The 24,050-nt window shown below is 57.4% G+C and overlaps 1 long non-coding RNA gene across 1 annotated transcript; it reads right to left on the bottom strand.

The window, feature by feature from the left end:
- Positions 1-19,163: 19,163 nt before the first annotated feature.
- On the bottom strand, positions 19,164-22,115 carry LOC135182689 (uncharacterized). The gene is made up of 2 exons (XR_010305268.1): positions 22,050-22,115; positions 19,164-19,703 (listed from the first exon to the last, which is right to left on the bottom strand). It is a non-coding gene; the product is annotated as an uncharacterized LOC135182689 (long non-coding RNA).
- Positions 22,116-24,050: the final 1,935 nt, after the last annotated feature.

Raw genomic sequence — 24,050 nt, forward strand, 5'->3', positions numbered from 1 at the left:
CTGTGATTCTATGTGAGAGCACTGGGAGGTGTGAAATGCCACCTCCTGAGGGCCACACTTGGCCAGCAGAGCCAAGGAACAGATGGGAAGTTTGGTGGCTGAGGAGCAGGAGGCACAGCTCCAGTCATAGAATGATAGGATCAGGGAATCAGGCAGGTTGGCAGAGAGCTCCAAGCTCAGCCAGCCCAGCCTAGCACCCAGCCCTGCCCAACCAACCAGACCATGGCACTAAGTGCCCCAGCCAGGCTTGGCTGCAACACCTCCAGCCACAGCCACTCCACCACCTCCCTGGGCAGCCCATTCCAGTGCCAATCACTCTCTCTGCCAACAACTTCCTCCTCACAGCCAGCCCAGACCTGCCCTGCCACAGCTTCAGCCTGGGTCCCCTTCTGCTGCTGCTGGCTGCCTGGCAGCAGAGCCCAACCCCAGCTGGCTACAGCCTCCCTGCAGGCAGCTGCAGGCAGCAATCAGCTCTGCCCTGAGCCTCCTCTGCTGCAGGCTGCACCCCCCCCAGCTCCCTCAGCCTCTCCTCACAGGGCTGTGCTCCAGGCCCCTCCCCAGCCTTGCTGCCCTGCTCCAAACACCTTCCAGCACCTCAGCAGCTCTCTGCAATGGAGGAGCCCAGAGCTGGACACAGCACTGCAGGGGTGGCCTGAGCAGTGCTGAGCACAGGGGCACAAGAACCTCCCTTGTCCTGCTGCCCACACTGCTCCTGAGCCAGCCCAGGATGCCATTGGCTCTGCTGCCCACCTGGGCACTGCTGCCTCCTCTGCAGCTCCTCTCTGCCACCACCCCCAGCTCCCTCTCTGCCTGCCTGCTCTCAGCCACTCTGGCCCCAGCCTCTAGTGCTGCTTGGGGTTGTTGTGGCCAAAGTGCACAACCCTGCCCTTGGCCTTGTTCAGTCTCATCCCCTTGGCCTCTGCCCACCCATGCAGCCTGGCCAGGTCCCTCTGCAGGGCTCTGCTCCCCTCCAACAGCTCCACAGCTGCTCCTAGCTTGGTGCCATCTGCAAACTGACTGCTGCTGGACTCAATCTTCTGCTCCAGACCATCAATAAGGTATTTGGCAGGACTGCTGGTGGCATCTTGCTGCATTGCTGCTGCTGTTGGCAGGTGCTGGGCATAGAGCAGAAGGGTGAAGTTGCCCACCTCAGGCAGTGCTGAGCCAGCTGTGAGGTGGTGCTGATGCCCACTGTGCCACTGCTGTGCCAGCTATGAGGTGGTGCTGATGCCCACTGTGCCACTGCTGTGCCAGCTGTGAGGTGGTGCCTGATGCCCACTGTGCCACCACGGGGAGCAGGGGCTTGACTTATGCAGGTGCCCCCCAACTCTTCCACCTGCCCAGGTAGCATTGATTGTCTCTGGCTCACCTCTTTCTTGCAGCCCTCCAGGATGTTTGGCTTTGGTGAGTATGATGCCTTGAAGCCCTGGAGAACACTTTTGGGGGCATCAGAAGGGGTCTGTCTTGATGGTTCCTTCTCTTAGTGGGGTGCAGCAGAAGGCCAGGCTGGACAGATGGTGAGGATGGGAGAATTGCTCCCCTCCCTCTTTGGCTCCCTGTTGCTGTCCTCCTTTCAAGGAACCATGCAGCAGATGATGGTTCCAGGCTGCTCCAGTTGTACTCAGCAGCCTGATTTTCCTCTTGCTCCTCCAGCATATCCTCCTCTTGCAGCCAGAGGAGCTTGGTGCCCTAAGTAGGGTGCCAAGGGCTCTGCTCCCCACTGTGAGCAGCCACATCCCCATGCTAAACCAGGCAGGGATGCTCTCTGGCTTTGATTTCAAGGACCAATTCCCCCTCCCATCCTTTGGGTAGGACTCTGATACCGAGGCCAGCTCATTCCCAGGCTGCCTTCCAGCAGGGAAGGGTTGGAGGCCACACCAAAGCTGCTCAGATGATGGGGCTGGAGCTGCCAGCAAGTTTTCTGCTGTGAACCAAACTGAGCTCTAATAAATGCATCAGAGATCTCTCACTCCTTTTGCTTTCCCCTCTCCTCCTTCCCTGCCCCTTTAACTCTGTGCCCTTGGAGTTTGGATAACCTGCTGGAGCAGTGGGGACCACTTGGCAGGCAGAAGAACATCCCCAGCTGTGGGGGCAGGGTGGGGAGCTGGTGCCACCTCCTCCTTGGCCAGAGGGATTCAGCTGGATGCGTTTCTCTGCTCTCTCTTTGGCCCTGGGGAGGGCTTCTCTCTGCCCCAGCAGAGCTGCTGAGGCTGTAGAGACAGACAGATGGGTCAAAGAGGAGCCAGGGGCATGAGCCCATGAAGTGATTGCTCAGGGCAGTGGTGAGGTCACCATCTCCAGAGGAATTGGGGAGTTGTGTCGATGTGGTGCTGAGGGACAGGGTTTAGTGGTGGGTTTGGTAGGGCAGGGTCAGGCTCAATGATCTCAAAGGTCTTTGGCAAGCAAAATGATTCTGGGAATTCTAAATCCTCAGTTTTGGGCAGTTCCTTGGACCAGCTGCTGCTGGTGAGACACAACCCCCCCAGTCTGAGGACATCACTGCAGCCCCCAGAGCCCTTCCTCTGCAGAGGAGGCCAAATCCAGGCACTGCCTTGGAAGTCAGAGAGTCACAGAATGAACCAGGTTGGAAAAGACCTCAAGGATCAGCTGCTCCAACCTGTCACCTAACCCTCTACTTAGCTAACCCATGGCACCAAGTGCCTCAGCCAGCCTCCTCTTCGACACCTCCAGGGATGGGGACTCCACCACCTCCCTGGGCAGCCCATTCCAGTGCCAATCACTCTGTGCCAACAACTTCCTCCTAACACCCAGCCTGAACCTGCCCTGATGCTGCTTGAGGCTGTGTCCTCTTAGAATCATAGAATCAGGCAGGTTGGAAGAGAGCTCCAAGCTCAGCCAGCCCAGCCTAGCACCCAGCCCTGCCCAACCAACCACACCATGGCACTAAGTGCCCCAGCCAGGCTTGGCTGCAACACCTCCAGCCACAGCCACTCCACCACCTCCCTGGGCAGCCCATTCCAGTGCCAATCACTCTCTCTGCCAGCAACTTCCTCCTCACAGCCAGCCCAGACCTGCCCTGCCACAGCTTCAGCCTGGGTCCCCTTCTTCTGCTGCTGGCTGCCTGGCAGCAGAGCCCAACCCCAGCTGGCTACAGCCTCCCTGCAGGCAGCTGCAGGCAGCAATCAGCTCTGCCCTGAGCCTCCTCTGCTGCAGGCTGCACCCCCCCAGCTCCCTCAGCCTCTCCTCACAGGGCTGTGCTCCAGGCCCCTCCCCAGCCTTGCTGCCCTTCTCCAAACACCTTCCAGCACCTCAGCAGCTCTCTGCAATGCAGGAGCCCAGAACTGGACACAGCACTGCAGGGGTGGCCTGAGCAGTGCTGAGCACAGGGGCACAAGAACCTCCCTTGTCCTGCTGCCCACACTGCTCCTGAGCCAGCCCAGGATGCCATTGGCTCTGCTGCCCACCTGGGCACTCTGCTGCCTCCTCTGCAGCTCCTCTCTGCCACCACCCCCAGCTCCCTCTCTGCCTGCCTGCTCTCAGCCCCTCTGGCCCCAGCCTCTAGTGCTGCTTGGGGTTGTTGTGGCCAAAGTGCACAACCCTGCCCTTGGCCTTGTTCAGTCTCATCCCCTTGGCCTCTGCCCACCCATGCAGCCTGGCCAGGTCCCTCTGCAGGGCTCTGCTCCCCTCCAACAGCTCCACAGCTGCTCCTAGCTTGGTGCCATCTGCAAACTCACTGCTGCTGGACTCAATCCCCTTCGTAGCTTCATGCCTTGCAGCTGGTTGCTGAGCTGCATCCCTGGGCTGGATGCACCCAGGAGCAGAGATGTTGAAGCCCATCCAAGGACCTTCTTTTGAGATCTCTTGCTTTATTTTTTTTTGGTCCCTGTTACTCTTTCTTGCACACTTTGAAAGGAAACATCAACCTCTTGGCAGTAAACCCATTTTGACATCCAAATGGTTCACAGGACTAGGAAGAAGTTTGATCTCTGAGCTGTCAGCACCAACAGAAGCCAGGGGAGGGGGTTGGGGAGGAAGAAAAGAGTTGGTCTGAGCTAAAAAGCAGCTTCTCTCCATGCATCATCAACCTGATTTGCATCCCTGGGCTGGGAGCAAATCCTTGCCTGCTAAAAATGCCTCTGATTTCCTCCCTCTTCCCTTCCCCCCTCCTTACACGAGGCAGTTTTTAGGCTGGTGTTGGTTGGATTTGAGGTGATGCAGAGGTGGAAGTGAACCAAAGACAGGTAAGGCTGCAGGAGCATGAATCCATCTCTCCCCTCAGTCTCTTAAAGGGTTTCTTTATTAGAGCAGCTGAAAGGAGAAGAGGAAGGAAAAAGGAATCAAAATCAAAGAGAGAAGAAAGACAAGAAGAGGTCAGCAAGAAGGGGGAAGAAGGAAGGTAAAGATGTGCAGCAAAGAGAGCAGATTGCCTGCCTGGAGGTTGGGTTGTGGTTTCTTTTCCCTTTCCCTATCAAGGGTGGAAGATAAACAGAGACAGAAGGTTGGAAAGTGTCCCAGAAAGGTCTCTGCAGAAGGCAAACCAAACTTAGTTCAAGTGGATAAACAGCAAGCAAAGCTTGGGAGCCCAGGTGGGGGTGAAATGAAGCCTTTTAAAGCTGCTGAACTCCACCTGACCTGCTCCCAACTTGCCTGCTGAGATTGGAGGACTGCAGGAGATCTTCCTCTGTCCCCATCCCTCCTCCACTTGTCCCCTTTGAGCAGCTGGGCTGGCAGGTTTGCCCCATCAGCATGCAGAGATGCTTGGTTGGTGTTAGTAAGGACCTCCTCTGCTAAGGGCACCACTCAAAGTGGGCATCCCATGGCCATGCCCATTTGAATCATAGAATCACAGAGTCCTGCCAGGGCAGGACAACAGAATCCAGCACAGGTCACAGAGGAACACATCCAGACAGGCCTTGAAAGGCTCCAGAGAAGGAGATGCTGCTGGTTCTGGTTCTGACTCAAAACCATCTGCTCTGAGAAGTCTTCTTCCCTGGGAGCACCTCCAGCCTGGCTAACATAGACTCATGGAACCATAGATCAGAGAATCAGAGAAGCAGGCAGCTTGGAAGAGAGCTCCAAACTCAGCCAGCCCAACCTAGCACCCAGCCCTGCCCAACCAACCAGACCATGGCACTAAGTGCCCCAGCCAGGCTTGGCTGCAACACCTCCAGCCACAGCCACTCCACCACCTCCCTGGGCAGCCCATTCCAGTGCCAATCACTCTCTCTGCCAGGAACTTCCTCCTCACAGCCAGCCCAGACCTGCCCTGCCACAGCTTCAGCCTGGGTCCCCTTCTGCTGCTGCTGGCTGCCTGGCAGCAGAGCCCAACCCCAGCTGGCTACAGCCTCCCTGCAGGCAGCTGCAGGCAGCAATCAGCTCTGCCCTGAGCCTCCTCTGCTGCAGGCTGCACCCCCCCAGCTCCCTCAGCCTCTCCTCACAGGGCTGTGCTCCAGGCCCCTCCCCAGCCTTGCTGCCCTTCTCCAAACACCTTCCAGCACCTCAACATCTCTCTTGAATTGAGGGGCCCAGAGCTGGACACAGCACTGCAGGGGTGGCCTGAGCAGTGCTGAGCACAGGGGCACAAGAACCTCCCTTGTCCTGCTGCCCACACTGCTCCTGAGCCAGCCCAGGATGCCATTGGCTCTGCTGCCCACCTGGGCACTGCTGCCTCCTCTGCAGCTCCTCTCTGCCACCACCCCCAGCTCCCTCTCTGCCTGCCTGCTCTCAGCCACTCTGGCCCCAGCCTGTAGCCCTCCTAAGACCTTTTTCTCTTTGCTGGCTTTTCCTGTGGGGCTTGGCTGGAAGTCCCTTCCTTCCTGCCCCCCAGCCCTCAGATAGTTACAGACATTGCTCAGATCCCCTCTCAGCCTTCTCCTCTGCAGGCTCTCAGCCTCTCCTCACCAGGCAGTGCTCCAGTCCCTTCAGCATCCTTTTAGCCCTCTCTTGGGCTCCTTCTAGCCCCTCCTCAAGCAGATCTCACAAGGATCAAAGGCAGAGCTGCAAAAGGACACCAGGCACAGGAAACACAGACCAAAAAGCAGCAGGAGAGGGTAGAAAAGAAGAGACAGGGATCAGGACAAGCCTCCAAGCTCATTGCCTCACCTTTCAGCATCACCTCCAGCCTGCCCATCTGGCTCAGTCCCCAGCAGCAGGGCTGGGAGAAGAGAACTCCTCCAGTGCAGAAAAGCAGCCAGGGCTTGGGAATGGACCAGAACAACTGCCCTCAGCTTGGCTTAATGAGCTCAGAATCAGCCACCCACCAACAATGAAACCATTGGCAGCCTGGCAGCTCCCTTTGGAGGCTCCAGAGGTTGGGATGGTTTGGGGTGAGCTGGAAAATGACAGGAGGGAGGAGGTAAAGCAGCTCTGGGCTCACCTAGCCTGCTGCTGGCTGGGAGGGAATGGCACTGGTTGAAAGGCAGACAGGAGGTTATATCCAAACCAGATTGCCTAGACAAATAAGCCACTAGCCTTTTCTCCTTGTAACCAGGCAACCTGCAGGCATGTGGGTGGAGGATGCCAATGGCTCTTTAGGTTGGGGATTAGAACCTTTATTTACTGCTGGACCAGCTCTGGCCTCTCACTCAGAGAGAAGAAAAAGAAGGTTTATTGCCAAGCTGTGTGCACTCAGCCTCCTGCCTTCCAGCCAAGCCCCACAGGAAAAGCCAGCAAAGAGAAAAAGGTCTTAGGAGGGCTACAGGCTGGGGCCAGAGTGGCTGAGAGCAGGCAGGCAGAGAGGGAGCTGGGGGTGGTGGCAGAGAGGAGCTGCAGAGGAGGCAGCAGTGCCCAGGTGGGCAGCAGAGCCAATGGCATCCTGGGCTGGCTCAGGAGCAGTGTGGGCAGCAGCACAAGGGAGGTTCTTGTGCCCCTGTGCTCAGCACTGCTCAGGCCACCCCTGGAGTCCAGTTCTGGGCCCCTCCATTGCAGAGAGCTGCTGAGGTGCTGGAAGGTGTCACCTCACCAAAGCTGGGCTGGGTCTCCTCTGGCTTCATTCCAACAGGTCCCTCTCTGTGCTGTGCTGAAGGCTCCAGAGCTGCTCCCAGCACTGCAGGGGGAGTCACAGCAGAGTATTTCCATCCCTCCCATCACTGCTGTGGCCTCCTCTAGCCTCATTCCAACAGGATCCTGCCTGTGCTGTGCTGTGCTGAGGGCACTGCAGGGAGAGGTCTCAGCAGAGCACATCAGAGGGGCAGAATCCCCTCCCTGCCCTTGCTGCCCACACTGCTGGGGTTCAGCCCAGGATAAGGCTGCACAGTGCTGGCTCCCATCCAGCTCTCCCCCACCCCAGAACGAGATGATTTCCAGCTGGTGGAGCAGGAAGAGGGTGGTTTGAGGAGCTGGAAAGTGTTGCCTGCCCCAGCTGGGCCAGCACCAAACCATAATGGAGACATCTCTGTGTAGTAGCTGGGTTTGAGCTTTGGTCCCCTCCAGCAGTTCCCCCCACCCCAGCCCCATTAATAAGCTTTGCTGTGCCTGGTCCCAGGCATGTAGACTTTAAACAGAGAGGTTGTCAGCTGGGAGCTGAGCCCTGCATAGATCTCTTTGATGGAAGACTTCTTCAGAAGAGAACTTGGGGGGGGGTGGGAGGGCAGGGAGGGGAGAGTTTGCAGCCCTCCATCCAGAAAAGATGGATGGCTTGCTGGGGGATGCTGTCAGAGAAGCTAAACAGCTCTGTGGGTGATGGTAGGTTGGCTGCCCAAAAGGGGTTTCTCCATCCCAGTCCTCTTCTCTGCCTCCTGGCTGTGTCTAAGGACTCTGCTTCTTCCTTTGCATGCAGTGGAGGAGGGGGGGTGGGGGTGGGCAAGTGAAGCAGACCACAGGAATCCCTTCCAGACACTCAGTTGTGGAGTTTTCCCCTTAATGCTTCATAGAACCAGGCAGGGCTGGAAGGCAGCACAAGGAGCAGGCAGTGCCAACCCCCCTGCCATGCCCAGGGACACCCTACCCTAGAGCAGCCTCACCACAGCCTCAGCCAGCCTGGCCTCAAACACCTCCAGCCATGGGGCCTCAACCCCCTCCCTGGGCAACCCATTCCAGCCTCTCACCACTCTCCTGCTCAACAACTTCCTCCTCCCCTCCAGCCTCACTCTCCCCACCTCCACCTTTGCTCCATTCCCCCCACTCCTGACACTCCCTCACAGCCTCCAAAGTCCCTCCCCAGCTTTTTTGGAGCCCCCTTCAGACCCTGCAAGGCCACCAGAAGGTCCCCTGGGAGCCTCCTCTGCTCCAGCCTGCACAGCCCCAACTCTTTCAGGCTGTGCTCACAGCAGAGCTGCTGCAGCCTCTCAGCAGCCTCCTGGCCCTGCTCTGGACACTCTCCAGCATCTCCACAGCCCTCTTGGCCCAGGGGCTCCAGAGCTGGATGCAGCACTCCAGGTGGGCTCTCAGCAGAGCAGAGCAGAGGGGCAGAATCCCCTCCCTGGCCCTGCTGGCCACACTGCTGCTGCTGCAGCCCAGCCTCTGCTTGGCTTTCTGGGCTGCAAGTGCTCACTGCTGGCTCCTGTGCAGCTTCTCCTCCAGCAGCACCCCCAAGTGCCTCTCCTCAGGGCTGCTCTCCAGCCTGGCACTGCCCAGCCTGCATTGCTGCTTGCCATTGCCTCCAGCCAGCTGCAGGACCTTGCCCTTGGTCTCGTTGGACCTCCTGAGCTTGGCTTGTGCCCACCTCTGCAGCCTGCCCAGCTCCCTCTGCATGGATCCTGCCCTCCAGCCTGGCTGCTGCAGCACACAGCTTGGTGTGGGCAGCAAACTTGCTGAGGCTGCACTCAGTGCCTCTGCCCATGGCACCCACAGAGATGCTGACCAAGCCTGGGGCCAGCTTCCTGTACCCAAGCACTCCAAGATCCTTCTCCACAGAGCTGCTCTCCAGCAGCTCAACCTCCCAGCCTGTACTGCTGCAGCTTATTGCTCCTTCCCAGGTGGGAACTCTACACTTATCCCTGTTGAACCTCCTCAGGTTGCTCTCTGCCCAGCTCCCAGGCTCTCTGAATGGCCTCACAGCCTCCAGCTTGTGCTGTGTTCACCACTGAAAGGTGGCTGAGCAGCAGCTCTGATCTGACAACCTCCAGAGCTTTCCCTTTCTATGTTAAACAGAGGAGGAGGGAAGAGGGGGGAAAAAAAGGAGCAGGCTTTTTGCTGTGGTGGTCATTAAGGATTCCTTTGGAAGCTGTGAGCCTTCTGAGGCTGGAATTAGCTGAGTTCTCCTCCTCCATCAGCTGTCTCCAAAGCTTTCCTTCCCCTTCCTCTCTTCATTTCACTCTCTTCAGAGCCCCCTTTGCAATGAGCTCAGATTTCCCTGCACTCAGGAGTTGGGTGGATCTTTGCCAGCCTCATGAGAGAGAGGAGACCAATCAGTTCATGCAGGAGGTGAGCTCTGGCCCAGTTACTCCTCAACAAATCAGCTCTGCAGGGGCTTAGTTTTACTCTCAGACCCCCCCCTCATCTTCCAGGTGCTGCATCATCTCACACCAGGTCAGCCCTCCAGCTGCAAACCCTGCTCAGGGCAAGTGGAGCAACTCTCTTAGCCCTCTATGGGAGGATGCAGGAGGGAGCTGGAGATGCTGAACATCCTTCCAGGGAGCATTGCTTGCTCTCAGAGTGGCCTCAGCATCCTTCCAGGGAGCATTGTTTGCTCTCAGAGTGGCCTCAGCATCCTTCCAGGGAGCATTGTTTGCTCTCAGCATCCTTCCAGGGAGCATTGTTTGCTCTCAGAGTGGCCTCAGCATCCTTCCAGGGAGCATTGTTTGCTCTCAGCATCCTTCCAGGGAGCATTGTTTGCTCTCAGAGTGGCCTCAGTATCCTTCCAGGGAGCATTGTTTGCTCTCAGCATCCTTCCAGGGAGCATTGTTTGCTCTCAGAGTGGCCTCAGCATCCTTCCAGGGAGCATTGTTTGCTCCCAGAGTGGACTCAGCATCCTTCCAGGGAGCATTGTTTGCTCTCAGAGTGGCCTCAGCATCCTTCCAGGGAGCATTGTTTGCTCTCAGAGTGGACTCAGCATCCTTCCAGGGAGCATTGTTTGCCCTCAGAGTGGACTCAGCATCCTTCCAGGGAGCATTGTTTGCTCTCAGCATCCTTCCAGGGAGCATTGTTTGCTCTCAGAGTGGCCTCAGCATCCTTCCAGGGAGCATTGTTTGCTCTCAGAGTGGCCTCAGCATCCTTCCAGGGAGCATTGTTTGCTCTCAGAGTGGCCTCAGCATCCTTCCAGGGAGCATTGTTTGCTCCCAGAGTGGCCTCAGCATCCTTCCAGGGAGCATTGTTTGCTCTCAGAGTGGCCTCAGCATCCTTCCAGGGAGCATTGTTTGCTCTCAGAGTGGCCTCAGCATCCTTCCAGGGAGCATTGTTTGCTCTCAGCATCCTTCCAGGGAGCATTGTTTGCTCCCAGAGTGGCCTCAGCATCCTTCCAGGGAGCATTGTTTGCTCTCAGCATCCTTCCAGGGAGCATTGTTTGCTCCCAGAGTGGCCTCAGCATCCTTCCAGGGAGCATTGTTTGCTCTCAGCATGGCCTCAGCATCCTTCCAGGGAGCATTGTTTGCTCTCAGCATGGCCTCAGCATCCTTCCAGGGAGCATTGTTTGCTCCCAGAGTGGCCTCAGCATCCTTCCAGGGAGCATTGTTTGCTCTCAGAGTGGCCTCAGCATCGTTCCAGGGAGCATTGTTTGCTCTCAGAGTGGCCTCAGCATCCTTCCAGGGAGCATTGTTTGCTCTCAGAGTGGCCTCAGCATCCTTCCAGGGAGCATTGTTTGCTCTCAGAGTGGCCTCAGCATCCTTCCAGGGAGCATTGTTTGCTCTCAGAGTGGCCTCAGCATCCTTCCAGGGAGCATTGTTTGCTCCCAGAGTGGCCTCAGCATCCTTCCAGGGAGCATTGTTTGCTCTCAGCATCCTTCCAGGGAGCATTGTTTGCTCCCAGAGTGGACTCAGCATCCTTCCAGGGAGCATTGTTTGCTCTCAGCATGGCCTCAGCATCCTTCCAGGGAGCATTGTTTGCTCTCAGCATGGCCTCAGCATCCTTCCAGGGAGCATTGTTTGCTCCCAGAGTGGCCTCAGCATCCTTCCAGGGAGCATTGTTTGCTCCCAGAGTGGCCTCAGCATCCTTCCAGGGAGCATTGTTTGCTCTCAGCATGGCCTCAGCATCCTTCCAGGGAGCATTGTTTGCTCTCAGAGTGGACTCAGCATCCTTCCAGGGAGCATTGTTTGCTCCCAGAGTGGCCTCAGCATCCTTCCAGGGAGCATTGTTTGCTCTCAGAGTGGCCTCAGCATCCTTCCAGGGAGCATTGTTTGCTCCCAGAGTGGCCTCAGCATCCTTCCAGGGAGCATTGTTTGCTCTCAGCATGGCCTCAGCATCCTTCCAGGGAGCATTGTTTGCTCTCAGAGTGGACTCAGCATCCTTCCAGGGAGCATTGTTTGCTCCCAGAGTGGCCTCAGCATCCTTCCAGGGAGCATTGTTTGCTTTCAGCATGGCCTCAGCATCCTTCCAGGGAGCATTGTTTGCTCTCAGAGTGGACTCAGCATCCACAGGAGCCAGGGGACCTTCTGGTGGCCTTGCAGGGTCTGAAGGGGGCTACAAAAAAGCTGGGGAGGGACTTTTGAGGCTGTGAGGGAGTGTCAGGAGTGGGGGGAATGGAGCCAAGCTGGAGGTGGGGAGAGTGAGGCTGGAGGGGAGGAGGAAGTTGTTGAGTAGGAGAGTGGTGAGAGGCTGGAATGGGTTGCCCAGGGAGGGGGTTGAGGCCCCATGGCTGGAGGTGTTTGAGGCCAGGCTGGCTGAGGCTGTGGTCAGGCTGCTCTAGGGTAGGGTGTCCCTGGGCATGGCAGGGGGGGTGGCACTGCCTGCTCTTTGTGCTCCCTTTCAGCCTTGCCTGGGTCTATGGTTCTCCACCCAAGCCCAAAGGTGGGTGGTGTGCTGAGGGTGCCCTCCCCCACCCCTCTGGGCTTTGCAGTGATGATTGAGATTGATTAAGAGTTATCCTTTTTAATTAAGACCGAGAGGCTGGCACCCCAGGGTGCAGCAGCCTCAGGAAGGAGGACAATTAGGCAGCAATTACACAGCCTCCTAATCACATTTTACAGGGGGTGGGGGGGGGGGGAAGGGAGGAGGCAGAACTGAGATCTACTCCGAGCCATTCCAAATGGGTCAGCAGCAAAGCCAAGAGATGCTAAACGATTTGGCCCCCTTCAACTCCTTGCCGAGGGTGGGCTCAGATCGAGATTGGAGAGGAGATGTGGGCTGGGAACACCTCGGTGAGCTCAGAGCTCAGCGAACTCCTGCCCCCTGAGAGCTCTCAGCATCCATCAGCACATCTCTGCCCTGCAGGCATCTGATCCCCTCCCCTTTTCTCCTCCGAGGAGGGAGGGATGCAGCAGCAGCGCTGCCTCCTTCTCGGTGCCCTCTTCCAAGCCAACACAGATCATCGAGTGCCAACCCTTAACCCAACACTGCCAAAGGTTGGTGCTAAACCATGGCCCTCAGCACCACCTCTGGCATGGCTTTTAAAGGCTGCCAGGCGTGAGGATGATTTAATCCCTCCCCCAGGCAGCCTCCAAAAGAGTTTTCAGCCTGGATTTACCCATTCCCAGCTGTTCAGGAGTTTCCCAATGTCAGGAGAGTGGAGGAGGCTCCCTGGATGCTGGGGGAGCAGAGATGGACACTTGCTTGGAGGAGACTGGGACATTACTCCTACATTGTGACTCCTCTTGGCTGGAGGTGTTGAAGCCAAGCCTGTGATTCTATCCCTTCCATCTCAACCCATTCCATGCTTCTATGACTCCATCCCTTCCAACTCAACCCATTCCATGATTCTCTGATTCTATCCCCTCCAACTCAACCCATTCCATGATTCTCTGATTCTATCCCCTCCAACTCAACCCATTCTCTGATTCTATCCCTTCCAACTCAACCCATTCCATGATTCTATCCTTTCCAACTCAACCCATTCCATGATTCTATCCCTTCCAACTCAACCCATTCTCTGATTCTATCCCTTCCAACTCAACCCATTCTCTGATTCTATCCCTTCCAACTCAACCCATTCTCTGATTCTATCCTTTCCAACTCAACCCATTCCATGATTCTATCCCCTCCAACTCAACCCATTCCATGATTCTCTGATTCTATCCCCTCCAACTCAACCCATTCTCTGATTCTATCCCTTCCAACTCAACCCATTCTATGATTCTATCCTTTCCAACTCAACCCATTCCATGATTCTATCCCTTCCAACTCAACCCATTCTCTGATTCTATCCCTTCCAACTCAACCCATTCTGATTCTATCCCTTCCAACTCAACCCATTCCATGATTCTATCCTTTCCAAGTCAACCCATTCCATGATTCTCTGATTCTATCCCTTCCAACTCAACCCATTCCATGATTCTCTGATTCTATCCCCTCCAACTCAACCCATTCTATGATTCTATCCTTTCCAACTCAACCCATTCTGATTCTATCCCTTCCAACTCAACCCATTCTGATTCTATCCCTTCCAACTCAACCCATTCCATGATTCTCTGATTCTATCCCCTCCAACTCAACCCATTCTATGATTCTATCCTTTCCAACTCAACCCATTCTGATTCTATCCCTTCCAACTCAACCCATTCTGATTCTATCCCTTCCAACTCAACCCATTCTGATTCTATCCCTTCCAACTCAACCCATTCTATGCTTCTCTGATTCTATCCCTTCCAACTCAACCCATTCTATGCTTCTCTGATTCTATCCCTTCCAACTCAACCCATTCTATGATTCTATCCCTTCCAACTCAACCCATTCTATGCTTCTCTGATTCTATCCCTTCCAACTCAACCCATTCTCTGCTTCTCTGATTCTATCCCTTCCAACTCAACCCATTCTGTGATCCTAGGACACACCTAAGGCATGAAGAAACGTGCTGCTGTGGCTCCTGCTCCCTGCACTGAGAGCCTGCTCTCAGGCAATAAGAAAAGCCACCTTCCACATCCCAAACCATCATCACCCCACAAGAAGGCCTCATGCAAGCAAAGCCCTGGTCCCCTTTAAGCTGTTGAGCAGGGTTAGCTCCCAGATGGCACAAGGCTGATTATCAAGAGGCTCTGCTTTATCCTGCCAAAGCCTCCCGTGCCACCACTGCTAAACCCAGCCCAGAATAGCAGCAACCCCAAATCGGCTCAGGCTCATGGACTGACCTCCATAATCTCACCCAGAGGGAAGAAGAAAGCCATCCCAGGAGATTGGGGAGCTTCTGCTTCCTTCTGCTGGCAGCAGTTTAGAGAAGAGCTCTTCTGAGGAGCAGCTGAAGGAACTGGGGTTGTTCAGTCTGAGGAAGAGGAGGCTGAGGGGGAGATCTCATTGCTCTCTACTGATCATAGAATCATAGAATCAGGCAGGTTGGGAGAGAGCTCCAAGCTCAGCCAGCCCAACCTAGCACCCAGCCCTGCCCAGTCATAGAATCAAGCAGGTTGGCAGAGAGCTCCAAGCTCAGCCAGCCCAACCTAGCACCCAGCCCTGCCCAACCAACCACACCATGGCACTAAGTGCCCCAGCCAGGCTTGGCTGCAACACCTCCAGCCACAGCCACTCCACCACCTCCCTGGGCAGCCCATTCCAGTGCCAATCACTCTCTCTGCCAGCAACTTCCTCCTCACAGCCAGCCCACACCTGCCCTGCCACAGCTTCAGCCTGGGTCCCCTTCTTCTGCTGCTGGCTGCCTGGCAGCAGAGCCCAACCCCAGCTGGCTACAGCCTCCCTGCAGGCAGCTGCAGGCAGCAATGAGCTCTGCCCTGAGCCTCCTCTGCTGCAGGCTGCACCCCCCAGCTCCCTCAGCCTCTCCTCACAGGGCTGTGCTCCAGGCCCCTCCCCAGCCTTGCTGCCCTTCTCCAAACACCTTCCAGCACCTCAGCAGCTCTCTGCAATGCAGGAGCCCAGAGCTGGACACAGCACTGCAGGGGTGGCCTGAGCAGTGCTGAGCACAGGGGCACAAGAACCTCCCTTGTCCTGCTGCCCACACTGCTCCTGAGCCAGCCCAGGATGCCATTGGCTCTGCTGCCCACCTGGGCACTGCTGCCTCCTCTGCAGCTCCTCTCTGCCACCACCCCCAGCTCCCTCTCTGCCTGCCTGCTCTCAGCCCCTCTGGCCCCAGCCTCTAGTGCTGCTTGGGGTTGTTGTGGCCAAAGTGCACAACCCTGCCCTTGGCCTTGTTCAGTCTCATCCCCTTGGCCTCTGCCCACTGAGCTCAGCAGTTTGTGAGTAAAACCCCAGAGCTGGCCCACACTGAGCATCCTTCCAGCTTCGAGCAGAGGGCAGCAAACCTCCTGCAAGGAGCAAGCGCCGAGGTCCTAACGCTGCCTCCTATAGCACGAAGCAAAGCAACACTCAACCAATTACCCTAATGCTGCTTATTTGCTCTTGTTGCAGGGAGTAATTGCTCACCCAGAAGCTATTAGGTTAGATAACAGCAGAACAAACAAAACTGTTCATTTTCCTCACCAGCTATTTCTACACCTACCACTCCACAGCCACTGCTCACTGCCTGGGAGCTACTCCACTGGTGAGGCAGACAAAAGAGGTTTGTCACGGCTGTGGGTGAGGTTTCTCCCTCCCTGCTGCTCTAGGAAAGGCTTTGAGGGCTGCCTCCTGGTTGATTTATCCTCCCTGCCGTTGCTTCAGCTTCTTGGGGGTGGGTTTGGGTTTGGGGAGGGTCTTTGCCAGGTCAAGGCATGGTTACAACCCTGCTCTTGGTTATGGCTGGTGAATTAAATGAGGGGGTTGGGGAGCTTGTGGTTCTCCTGGCAAGGTTTGGGGATGATTCTTTGCTGGGGGAGGGTGTGACTTGCTGTCCCAAGAGGTCAGGAAGGGATGGGTTGAACCTGGAGGAAATATTAGAGCCTGAGAGAAGCTAGAGGGAATAAAGGGTGAGGAGGAGGAGGAAGAAGATGACCAGAAAGGAGGTGAAGAAGAAGAAAACCATGAAGGAAGTAAAGAAGAAAGGAGCAGGAACAGAAAGGAGAAAACAAGGAGGAGGAGGAGGAGGAGGAGGAGGAGGAGGAGGAGGAGGAGGAGGAGGAGGAGGAGGAGGAGGAGGAGGAGGAGGAAGGAGGAGGCGGCAAAGGGGAAGGAGGGGGCAAAGGGGAAGGAGGGGGCAAAGGGGAAGGAGGGGGCAAAGGGGAAGGAGGGGGCAAAGGGGAAGGGGAAGGAAGGGGAGAAGGGGAAGAGGAAGGGGAAGGAAGGGGGGGAAGAGAAGGAGGGGGAGAAGGGGAAGGGGAAGGGGAAGGAAGGGGGGGAAGAGAAGGAAGAGAAGGGGAAGGGGAAGGAGGGGGAGAAGGGGAAGGAGAAGGAGAAGAAGGAGAAGGGGGAGGGAGAGAATGGGATGGGGGAGGGAGAGAAGGGGAAGGGGAGAGAGGGAGAGGAAGGAAAAGGAGGAGAAGGGAGAAGGAGGTGGAAAAGGACAAGGGGAAGGAGAAAGGAGAAGGGGAAGGGAAAGAGGAAGGGGGAGGGAGAGAAGGGGAGGGAGAGGAAGGAGAAGGAGGAGAAGGGAGAAGAAGGGAGAAGGGAGAAGGGAGAAGGGGAAGGAGAAGGAGAGGAAGAAGAAAGAAAAAGGAGAAAATGATAATGCTGGTGATGATGGTAAAGGAGGAAGAGGAGAAGGAACAAAAGCAGGAGGAGGTGATGGTGGTGGTTACTGATGTGGGGAGACAGTGAGGTGTCTGAGACACCCCTCAGTTGCCAACTGAGCTGGAGCTGGGCTGTCTGGGGCTGGGACAAGTGAGGCTGAGAGAGAGCTGGGGCTAGGAGACAGCTTTCCTCCGACTCCACTCCTCTCAGGATAGGGCCCTGGCTGCTGCTCCCTGTTTGCAGCAGCCCAGAGCTGGGAGGAAGCCACCGGGAAGCAGCTGCTGCAGCTCGCATCACCTCCTCCTCCTCCTTGGGGTGGCAGGGGATGGATGGGGCCGGAGAGGCTTACAGCACCCTAACGAGGGTCTGCTGGGCTAAGCAGCTCATCGAAGCAGGGCTCCAGCCGAGAGGGAGATGCTTGGTGGTCCTCAAGCTGGTGGCTTGCTTGGAAACCCAGAGGTGCTGCGAGGTGGTTGTTGCCTGGGGAGCATCAGCGGCTGGGACTGAGCCTCCTCCCTCTGCGACCTGGGAGCAAAGAGGGGAGGGGATGGGGACAGGGATAGGGGAGAGGAGGAAGGGGAGGGTGAGGAGGGGGAGAGAAATCCAGCTGCTTTATTTAGGTTAGAGCCACAGCCTAAAAATAACTCGCTCCCGAGCAGCCCGCTGCAAACAACCCGCCCTTCAGCAGCAGATGATTAGCGCTAATTAACGCCAGCTCCTGCCCGCCTGCCAGCCAGGAGCGAAGCCTGCAGGGTACCGACCGCGGCTGCTGGGTTGGGACCCCCAGCGGGAGACGATGAGACCATCCCCATCCCCTTCCCCTTCCTCCCTTTAGGGGATGCTGCAGCAGTAGGTGGTGTGGAGGCTGCTGAGGCTGCCATCTGGTGCTGGTGGGATGGGAGAGCCACCTCGGGTCATCCTTTCTGCTCCTCTGAGCTGGCATGAATCATAGAGTGCCAGAGTGGTTAGGAGGTGGAAGGGACCTCTAGAGATCATCCAGCCCAGTCCCTGCCCCATTCCTGCCAGAGCAGGATCAGCCAGGGCAGGGCACACTGGAATGCATCCAAGGTGAGGTTTGAAAGCCTCCAGAGAAGGAAACTCCACAACCTCCCTGGGCAGCCTGCTCCAGGCCTCCAACACCCTCACAGTAAAGGAGTTTGTCCTCAGGGATGAAGTGGAACCTCCTGGGTGCCAGTTTGTGTCCCCTTGTCCTATCACAGGACAGCACTGAGCAGAGCCTGGCCCCTTCTTCTTGCCCCCTCAACCTTCAGACACTTGGAAACATTAATAAGCTCTTCCCCCCCCCCTCCCAGGCTGCTTTTCTCCAGGCCTCTCAGCCTTTCCTCCTCAGGCAGATGTTCCAGTTCCTTCATCATCCTCAGAGCCTCCATTGAGCTCTCTCCAGTATCTCTCTGTCACTCTTTAACTACCTGTAGCCAGCTGGGGTTGGGCTCTGCTGCCAGGCAGCCAGCAGCAGAAGAAGGGGACCCAGCCTCAAGCTGTACCAGGGCAGGTCTGGGCTGGCTGTGAGGAGGAAGTTCCTGGCAGAGAGAGTGATTGGCATTGGAATGGGCTGCCCAGGGAGGTGGTGGAGTGGCTGTGGCTGGAGGTGTTGCAGCGAAGCCTGGCTGGGGCACTTAGTGCCATGGTGTGGTTGGTTGGGCAGGGCTGGGTGCTAGGTTGGGCTGGCTGAGCTTGGAGCTCTCTTCCCACCTGCTTGGTTCTATGCTTCTAGTCTCAACTAGGGATGAGCACAGGGAGACAATCACTGCCCTGCTCCTGCTGCTGTGGCCTCAGCTAGGGATGAGCACAGGGAGACAATCACTGCCCTGCTCCTGCTGCTGTGGCCTCAGCTAGGGATGAGCACAGGGAGACAATCACTGCCCTGCTCCTGCTGCTGTGGCCTCAGCCAGGGATGAGCACAGGGAGACAATCACTGCCCTGCTCCTGCTGCTGTGGCCTCAGCCAGGGATGAGCACAGGGAGACAATCACTGCCCTGCTCCTGCTGCTGTGGCCTCAGCTAGGGATGAGCACAGGGAGACAATCACTGCCCTGCTCCTGCTGCTGTGGCCTCAGCCAGGGATGAGCACAGGGAGACAATCACTGCCCTGCTCCTGCTGCTGTGGCCTCAGCTAGGGATGAGCACAGGGAGACAATCACTGCCCTGCTCCTGCTGCTGTGGCCTCAGCCAGGGATGAGCACAGGGAGACAATCACTGCCCTGCTCCTGCTGCTGTGGCCTCAGCCAGGGATGAGCACAGGGAGACAATCATTGCCCTGCTCCTGCTGCTGTGGCCTCAGCCAGGGATGAGCACAGGGAGACAATCACTGCCCTGTTCCTGCTGGCCACACTATTGCTGATCCAGGCCAGGATGCTGTCAGCTCCCTTGGCTACCTGGGCAGCCAGCTGAGGGTCAACAACCTCAGGTCCTCTTCCATTAGGCAGTTTCTACCCACTCTGCCCCAAGCCTGAAGCATTCATGAGGTGGTTCTGCTCTAGGGTAGGATGTCCCTGCCCATGGCAGGGGGGTTGGAAGTAGATGATCCTTGTGGTCCCTTCCAACCCTGGCTGATTCTAAGTGCAAAGCTCAGCAGTTGGCCTCATTGAACCTCAGCCCACAATGGTCTCAAGGTCACCTTTAATGTCCCTGGTGGCTGAGGCACTGAAGGCTAATTTGAGCTACTAAGAGGTGCCTCAGAGCCTGTAGTTCTTCTCCAATGGGATGGGATGTTCCTGGGGACAGCAGCTTCCTCCTCATCCTCTGGGAGGTGAAACCTCCTGTGGATGTCTCTGCTGGCTGGGTGAGGAGGGTCAGCATCTCCTGGGGACAGCAGCTTCCTCCTCATCCTCTGGGAGGTGAAACCTCCTGTGGATGTCTCTGCTGGCTGGGTGAGGAGGGTCAGCATCTCCTGGGGACAGCAGCTTCCTCCTTATCCTCTGGGAGGTGAAACCTCCTGTGGATGTCTCTGCTGGCTGGGTGAGGAGGGTCAGCATCTCCTGGGGACAGCAGCTTCCTCCTCATCCTCTGGAAAGTCAGACCCCCTGGATTCACAGCCCAAGCAGTTGCTGGGCTATAAAAAGGATCCCAGAGGGTGATGATGTGGAAGAACTTCGCTTCTGATGAGGCCAAGAGGTGAATGAGAAGTGAGTTAATCAGAAGAGCCTGAGGGGAGAAGGAAATCACCTTTAATTGCTCCATCTGAGGGAGGAAAACAGGGGCAGGAAACAAGGAGCACAGCAAGGGTTCAAACATTTTGGGAAGGCTTGAAACATGCCAGAGGAGCACAACGAGGCCAAGTGCAAGGTCCTGCAGCTGGGTCGAGGCAATGCCAAGCACAAATACAGGCTGGGCAGAGACTGCTTGAGAGCTTGGGGGGGGTGCTGGTGGATGAGAAGCTCAACATGAGCCAGCAGGCTTCAATTGCAGCCCAGAGAGCAACCAGAGCCTGGGCTGCAGCAAGAGCAGTGTGGGCAGCAGGGCAAGGGAAGTGATCCTCCATCAGGATCATCAAGTTCAACCCCCCCCCAGCAAAGCAGGATCACACAGGGCAGGGCACACAGAAATGACAGGTGACAGCAAGCTAGGAGCAGCTGTGGAGCTGTTGGAGGGTAGCAGAGCCCTGCAGAGGGACCTGGCCAGGCTGTATGGGTGGGCAGAGGCCAAGGGGATGAGACTGAACAAGGCCAAGGGCAGGGTTGTGCACTTTGGCCACAACAACCCCAAGCAGCACTAGAGGCTGGGGCCAGAGGGGCTGAGAGCAGGCAGGCAGAGAGGGAGCTGGGGGTGCTGGCAGAGAGGAGCTGCAGAGGAGGCAGCAGTGCCCAGGTGGGCAGCAGAGCCAATGGCATCCTGGGCTGGCTCAGGAGCAGTGTGGGCAGCAGCACAAGGGAGGTTCTTGTGCCCCTGTGCTCAGCACTGCTCAGGCCACCCCTGCAGTGCTGTGTCCAGGTCTGGGCTCCTCCATTGCAGAGAGCTGCTGAGGTGCTGGAAGGTGTTTGGAGCAGGGCAGCAAGGCTGGGGAGGGGCCTGGAGCACAGCCCTGTGAGGAAAGGCTGAGGGAGCTGGGGGGGTGCAGCCTGCAGCAGAGGAGGCTCAGGGCAGAGCTGATTGCTGCCTGCAGCTGCCTGCAGGGAGGCTGTAGCCAGCTGGGGTTGGGCTCTGCTGCCAGGCAGCCAGCAGCAGAAGAGGACCCAGGCTGAAGCTGTGGCAGGGCAGGTCTGGGCTGGCTGTGAGGAGGAAGTTGTTGGCAGAGAGAGTGATTGGCACTGGAATGGGCTGCCCAGGGAGGTGGTGGAGTGGCTGTGGCTGGAGGTGTTGCAGCCAAGCCTGGCTGGGGCACTTAGTGCCATGGTCTGGTTGGTTGGGCAGGGCTGGGTGCTAGGTTGGGCTGGCTGAGCTTGGAGCTCTCTTCCAGCCTGCTTGATTCTATGCTTTTATTCTCAACTAGGAATGAGCACAGAGAGACAATCACTGCCCTGCTCTGCTGCCCACCTGGGCACTGCTGCCTCCTCTGCAGCTCCTCTCTGCCACCACCCCCAGCTCCCTCTCTGCCTGCCTGCTCTCAGCCACTCTGGCCCCAGCCTCTAGTGCTGCTTGGGGTTGGTGTGGCCAAAGTGCACAACCCTGCCCTTGGCCTTGTTCAGTCTCATCCCCTTGGCCTCTGCCCACCCATGCAGCCTGGCCAGGTCCCTCTGCAGGGCTCTGCTCCCCTCCAACATCTCCACAGCTGCTCCTAGCTTGGTGCCATCTGCAAACTGACTGCTGCTGGACTCAATCCCCTGCTCCAGAGCATCACTAAAGATATTGACCAGGACTGTGCCCAGCACTGCTCCCTGGGGCACAGCACTGGTGCCAGCTGCCAGCTGCATGTGGCAACCATTCACCACCACTCTCTGGGCCCTGCCCTCCAGCCAGTTCCTAACCCAGCACAGAGTGAATCTGTCCAAGCCAGGAGCTGCCAGCTGTGCCAGGAGCTGCTTGTGGCAAGCCCAGGATGCCATCACCATCCACCCCTATGGAATCCTGATATAAAGAAGGTCTGGGGGTGGAAATAGGTTCAGAGATCCCAGCCTCTCTCTCTCTCCTCCTCCTACCTCACATGGGGAAGGAGTGTTTGCCGAGCTGGGCTGCGAGAAGCCTCTGCCGCTGTGGCCGTCCCCGCTGCAGTCACTCCAGGTGCGATGGCATCGCAAGCGTGGGCTGCTGGCACCATCTAGTGGGAGTGGGACCCTTCCCCCTCCACGCAGTGCGGCGGGACACGGCCCTACCTGTCACATCTTGGCGGCTTGGTGTCCCCTGGTTATCCTCTTCCTTAGGTACTCTGATCTCCCCCCCCCCCCTCCCCGGGGATGGGGGGGACCAGGGGGATGTGGGGTGAGGCATTTCGTGTCCCTAACCCCTTCCTGTTTTGGGAAGAGCCACCAGAACCCTGTGACATCTCAGCCTGGGCAGCAGGATGGGGCACTGGACACCCCCCCCCACCCTCGAACCAGATCCATAGGGACTCACCTGCTTGCCTTGCCCCATCGTCATCCTTCCACCCTCCTCCTGCCTCACACCGAGCTGGGGGTAACCCTGAGTGCCCCCCCCCCCTCCCGCCCCCCATCCTCACCCCCTTTCATCATGCCAAGTTTTGTCCCTTCCTAAAGCTCTGGCTGGGGCAACGCCAGAGGAGTGACTCTTGGCAAGCCTGCCCAGTGTACTGGTCCTCATGAGCAGGAGGAGGTGGTGGTGGAGGAGGAGGATGAGGATGGAGGAGGAGGAGGAGCAGAAGGAGGTGGAGGAGGAGGAGGAAGAGGAGAAGGTGGTGGTGGAGGAGGAGGTCGAGGAGGATGGAAGAGGAGGTGGAGGGGGGAGGAGGAGGAAGAGGAGGAGGAGGAGGTGGAGGAGGGGGAAGGGGACAGAGGAGGAAGAAGAGGAGGAGGAGGAGGAAGCGGAGGAGGTGGTGGAGGAAGAGAGGGAGGAGGATGGAGAAGGAGGAGGATGGAGGAGGAAGAGGAGGAGGAGGAGGAGGTGGTGATGGAGGAGGAGAAGGAGGAGGAGGAGGTGGTGGTGGAGGAGGAGGAAGGGAGGAGGATGGAGGAGGATGGAGGAGGATGGAAGAGGAGGAGGAGAAGGTGGTGATGGAGGAGGAGGAGGAGGAGGAGGATGGAGAAAGAAGAGGAAGAGGAGGAGGAGGAGGAGGAGGTGGTGGAGGAGGAGGAGGGGGAGGAGGATGGTGAAGAAGGAGGAGGATGGAGGAGGAAGAGGAGGTGGTGGTGGAGGAGGAGGGGGAGGATAGAGGAGGAAGAGGAGGAGGTGGTGGTGGAGGAGAGGAGGAGGATGGAGGAGGAAGAGGAAGAGGAGGAGAAGGAAGAGGAGGTGGTGGTGGAGGAGGAGGGGGAGGAGGATGGAGAAGGAGGAGGAGGAGGAGAAGGAGGAGGAGGAGGGGGAGGAAGATGGAAGAGGAAGAGCAAGAGGAGGAGGAGTATGGAGGAGGGGGAGGAGGACGAGGAGGAGAAGAAGAAGGAAGAGGAGGTGGAGGAGGAGGAGGAGGAGGCTGTTAGCCAGGCTTTCCTTCCTGGCCAGCCCCACTGCCTATTACATCAACTCTGGAATTTCCAGTCCCTGCGGGGAGAAGGGAGGAGCACAGGCAGGGAGCAAGGAAAAGCAGAGGAATATTGGGGGGATGCAGGGAATTGGGGAGGGGGGAGGAGAGGGAGGGAAATGTGTCCCACAGAGGGGATTTAGGCTCTTTGGTAAGGCCTGCTGCTGAGCTCCTTCAGGGTTTAGGATGCTCTTGGCCCCCCCTTGGCCTCATCCCTGGCTCCACCTCTGGCTTTAGGACCGGGAAGAGAAGCAGGAGGAAGGGAAAATCCACACGTGGAAAATGCACATCCTTAGGGCCAGCACTTAAAGCTACAGGGCAATGCCAGGTGGCACCAAGGCAGTTCCAAGGACAAGGGGGTGCCAGGGCTAGGGAATGCCCTCTCTGGCTTTCAAAGTGCTGCCTCAGTTTCCCCCAGGGTGAAAGATGGGAGGCAGGACACTGAGGATGCTAAGATCCCCTTAGGATGCTCTGGATCTCCCTAAGCCAGGTTGGGATCATGACAGAGGGAGGGAGTTCAATGTGGGGAGGTGGTCTCAGCACAGGGAAGGCTTTGGGGTTGGTACAGGATGGATCCCTCCTGGCAGCTGGGTTGAGGATCCCTTGGATTCATTCCTCAGCTTCCCTCTTTTGTGTATTGAAGGCTTCCATATTTAATATTATGGGATCCTAGAATCAGGCAGGGTTGGAAGGGACCACAAGGAGCAGGCAGTGCCAACCCTGGGGACACCTCACCCTAGATCAGGCTGCCCACAGCCTCAGCCAGCCTGGCCTCAAACACCTCCAGGGATGGAGTCCCAACCCCCTCCCTGGGCAACCCATTCCAGCCTCTCACCACTCTCCTGCTCAACAACTTCCTCCTCCCCTCCAGCCTCACTCTCCCCACCTCCACCTTTGCTCCATCGCCCCCACTCCTGCCACTC

Source organism: Pogoniulus pusillus, chromosome 17 (genome assembly GCF_015220805.1).
Source record: "Pogoniulus pusillus isolate bPogPus1 chromosome 17, bPogPus1.pri, whole genome shotgun sequence".
NCBI lineage: Eukaryota > Metazoa > Chordata > Aves > Piciformes > Lybiidae > Pogoniulus > Pogoniulus pusillus.